Source organism: Neomonachus schauinslandi, chromosome 2 (genome assembly GCF_002201575.2).
Source record: "Neomonachus schauinslandi chromosome 2, ASM220157v2, whole genome shotgun sequence".
In the NCBI taxonomy this organism is placed as follows: domain Eukaryota; kingdom Metazoa; phylum Chordata; class Mammalia; order Carnivora; family Phocidae; genus Neomonachus; species Neomonachus schauinslandi.
In genome coordinates this window covers 88,000,296-88,005,094 of record NC_058404.1, presented here as the reverse complement: position 1 = coordinate 88,005,094, position 4,799 = coordinate 88,000,296, and the positions used below count along the sequence as shown (strand labels likewise).

Here is a 4,799-nt window from a genome sequence, read left to right as displayed (position 1 = left end):
AAAAAAGAATGGAAATGAATAGTTTTTCAAGCAAATCTAATGCACAAATATACCATTTTTTAGAGGATGTCAGTTTAACATTCTTAAACAGCTGTGTGAGACAATGGCTCTGCTTTGTGTAAAACATGATAAGCAAAATTAAGAAAAACTCTACAAAATTCTCTAGTTCCCCAAGGAAATTACTAAAAAAGGAAATAGTAATAGAAAAAAAAAAGGTGTACGCTTGAGCTTGATTGTATACAAAGGCTAGAATGACCAGCTCTACTGTAGCCCCCATATCTGCTAATAAGTCCTTGGGTATCTTTAGTTTGAAGTTAATAGTTGAAGTCCTAGCAATTATGTTTTTATGCAGCTACATGGCCAATAAGGTAGATGTTGTTATAAAAGTGCCCTACAAAATCTTTACTAATGTTTTGAGCAGCATGACAGGTATTTAGAATAAATTCTCTTGTTGACATTTTGTTTTTCAGGTGAGGGCTAGTGAGGTCAATAGAAAGTAGAATCAAAGAGTAGCACTGAGGGGGCTCCTGGGTGGCTTGGCCAGTTGAGTGTCCACTCTTGATTTCAGCTCAGGTCATGATCTCAGGGTCATGAGATTGAGTCCCACATCAAGCTCCCCGCCCAGTGGGAAGTCTGCTTGAGATTCTCTTTTTCCATCTCTCTCTGCTCCTCCCCCCACTCTCTCTCTTTAAAACAAATAAACTTAAGAAAAAAATGAGTAGCACAGTATATAGACTGCATCAAGACTAAGGCCAAGTTCTTGAATTAAATCAGGGTTACAAGCACAGGTGAGAACTTTGTTAGGAGAGTTTCAAGAACTCCCCACACACTCTCCAGGGGCATAGACATGATGAAAAAATTCTCTCCGTGGATTGGGCAAGAATTGATTTCTAAAGTTATGCAACGTTACAAGGTCATCCAAGACATCTTTTCTTTCAGCAAGATAGAATCTCAGTTTTGTTTTTTGTTTGTTTGTTTTTTTCCCCAACTCATTGTTCTTGTACAGAAGATAAACTTTGGTGAATCATCTAAAATACCCTTGGACATAAAGTAGTTTACTCCATCCTCTGGGTTAGCAGTGAAGGTGAGGTTGCCTTCATCCAGCTGCATATACAATTTTCTGAAAGAAAATCCTAGAGGTGGGTTCTTGTATATGGAACAGTGACCTCAAGTGGATTTACACAACGCTTGCCAGGGAAGTTCATCTTTTGCAAGGTCCTGCCAAACACATGAAATTAAGCAGAGGTCAGTTGCATTCAGGTAAGACAAGATGGTAAAGCTTAGCTTGAGGGGGCAACATTTCCAAATTAATGAATCCTTCCTGTTCTTTAGATTTCTGTACCTTCAAAAGGTGATATATATCAATGCCTCCTTGGACTTTTTTACTATGACTGCTGTTAGAAATGTTGCTGGCAGCCATCCTCCTGCTCTGTTCTCTGCTGAGATAGCTTCGCTTACTGTTGCCTTCCTGCTGTCGCTGCTGGTTTCTGAACACTCTCTACAGCCCCTGAACCATCTGCAAGCCCTTAGAAACTGGCTCATGTGATTGTGGAGGTCAGTGAGGCAAGTGTGGAATCTGTAGGGCAGGTTGTCAGAAAGGGCAGGCTGGAACTCTCTGAAATGGGCTGAAATTGCTGTTGGCAACCAAAATTTCTTCTTTTGAGAATCTGCATTATTTTCAAATTGTGTTTCCTGTCTTTCTTTGTTGATCTATCCTTCTCAAATTTTTTCCTCTTTTATTAGCCTCTAAGAAAAACTGGCTTTATAAAAAATATTCTTTGTTTTTTCTTTGTTTTCTAGAAATAATAACAGATTTTTTTATAGTGTAGATTTTGTACAGTTCTAGATTTTGTGGGAGCACTATTATTGATATTATTTCACTATTTGAGTTAAACGCTTATGTCATTTATTCTGAATTTTCTCCATTTTTAAAGAAATTCACTTAAGAGTGTAAATTTTTGCTACATTTCACAAATATTTATAAAAATGTATCTTTTCCAATCAGTTATTGATATTTTGTAATTTTCAGTGAGTTACTCTTTGAATTTAATTTTAACTCATAATATGGAGAATGTTACATAAATTTTCAATTGTATGTTTTGTTTTGTTTCTTACATGCCCCTTCTTTCTTCTGAGCTTTATGTCTTCTTTGTTGAAATTCATCTATTAATTCTTTCAACAGTGTTAAAGCCTCTCATTTTTTTGTATGCAAATATTTTTATTTTCTAGTCAATCCTGAATTACAGATATTCAACTAGAATTATACAGTGTCTGCCTGATGAATTATTTTTTTGTCATGAATGACTCCCTTTATCTGTATAAAAGCATATTAATTATATATTAAGATTGCGATATGCCAGGACCTGGCAGATCCTCTACCATTTCTTGAATTTTAAACTTTCTTAGTCATTATATTTTAGGTATGATTCTTTTAAATAAAATGTGTTACTCTATCAAATCTAACATTCTCTGTATTTAAAGAGGTAAATTTATATTTGGACTTATTTCAATCACTTTGTTTTGTATATCTACTCATCATGTTTTATTTGTTCTTTTTACTCCATTTTTGACTTCTTTAAAATTGATAGAAATTTTTATATTTTCTTTTCCCCATTATAATTTCAGTTGTTATATATATTCCAAATTTTGTGTACTTGTACCTAACATTTTTTTACCTCTTTATAGAAATAGATCACTCTTAATTGTACAACTCTAGGGATTTTCACAAAGTGTCCATTTAACCAGCCTCCAGTTTAAGAAACCAAAGATTACAAACATTCCAGAAAATACTTTGTGCTCGCTGCCAGTCACTATCACCAGCTGCTTACTTTCTGTGTGGCACGTGGAGCTATTTCCTTAGATCCATCTCCTAGTTTACAAATTATCTGTTTAGCTCCAATTAACCCCTTTAGTCTTTCCATTGAGTTTCCATTCAGTTATTATATGCATACTACTTACAAGTTCTATTTTATTTTTCCAAATTTGTTCTTTTCTTCCTTTATTAGCTCCTCAAAAGTTTTAAGTGTATATATTTAACGGTTTCCTTATTATTCTATGATTTTAGCTTTTAAGGTCAATTTCTATTTCTTGCATCTACTAGTACCCTCATGGAGGCTCACTTGTCATGTTTTATAATTGCATTTTATGAATTAATTTTCATCGAACATATATGATTATATTCTTTCAGTTTCCTTGTTTCTGACAAGGTTATATAGATATCAATATTCTAGGAAAAATTGTAGGTGAAGATTATAAATTTGAAAACTAGGTTTAGATGTGTTTGCTCCAAGGCTTTGATTTTTCCCAACTGCCTTTATACCTTTATACTCAAGACTCTAGGCAAAACAGAAATTTTGTGGCCACCTCTTTGTTTGTGTGTAGAGTTTTTCCAGTTCACTTTTAATGGATGGAACGTATCTATGAAAGGATTTTTCAAGCAGTATTTTACACAGAATTAGAAAGTGGAGTTTAACCACCTCAACAGCCTGGGGCCATCTTTCTTGTCTTCCTGTGTAGATTAAAAGGCTAGGCTTCAGCCTTGAAAGCCTAAATATAGGGCTAAAATCACTACAGATTATAGGGTCATCAACTCACAGCATATTAATTTTTATTATTCTTTCTACTCCTTAAGTTTTTCATTTCTTTGTGTTTGACTAGATTATTATATTTAGAGTGTTATTTTACCTATGATCTCATGTTTGTAGCAGAAAGGAAACTATGGGAGTCAGCTCAGGTCATCATGTTTTTAATAAAAGAAAGGAGTGTAAACACTCAACTAACTTTTCCTATTAAAGACAATAAGCAGCTGGGCTCATCGGCATCTCCTTTACTCTGCTTCATCCTCAAGACCCCTCTTCTCTTTTCCACATTTCTTAGTAGGCTCTGTTGTTTCTCCCCAACCAGGACCTAATCCCATCACTCATATGCGGCACTTCTTCCATATCATTCAATTTTCTCCAAACACCAAAATCCTTTCCTGAGCTTTAATTGGGTCAAATGTAATTCCTAGAAATAATTTCTCTTAATTGTAGGTTTAGGAAAATCAATTTACAACTCTGTTTTTAAAAATTATTTTTTAAATGTTGATTTTCAATAGCCTGTTGTAGAAGAGAAAAAAAACAAAACAAAACAAAACCTAACATGCTCTAAAAGATTTATAACTCCAAGATAAGAAAGGACTTGGACAATCAAACACACACAACTGTAAGGAGACATAAAACTATCATGAAAACCATGGCTTTGCCACAATTCTTGATTAGCTGGAACAGCACTTTGTTATTTATCTTAGACCATATTTAAAGCCATTAGTCAACAGACTAAAATCATTCCAATACCTATCTCAGATTTTCATTTTTATTTCCTTTTGCTTGTATATTCTCTAGAGTCAAATAGTTTTCCTATCTGATTTCTTCAAGCTATTTGTTTTTATGTTTCAGAACAGACTACACTGATTAAAAGTTTGGCTTTTTGTTGCACAACATTGTGAATGTACTAAATGCCATCGAATTGTTCCCTTTACAGGTTAATTTTATGTTATGTGAATTTTACCACAATAAAAAAAAAGAGTGGGATTTTTCTCACCGCCAACATTGATAGAGCAGAACCAATTACTTCCTACTTGTATACTGAATTCACTCCTGACTTAGTCAGTCCTTGCTTAAGTTCATACATGGAAATATGACATCTGAGAGATTTTGTCTGGCATCCCCTAATTTTTGCACCCAGTTTCCCATTAATATGTACATTCTGTTGAGTCGGATGAGATTGCCTTCTTTATGCTTGCTCTTTCTACCAGCTTA

The 4,799-nt window shown here is 34.2% G+C and overlaps 1 pseudogene; it reads right to left on the bottom strand.

The window, feature by feature from the left end:
• Window positions 1-344: 344 nt before the first annotated feature.
• LOC110571237 lies at window positions 345-1,519 on the bottom strand (annotated as a pseudogene).
• Window positions 1,520-4,799: the final 3,280 nt, after the last annotated feature.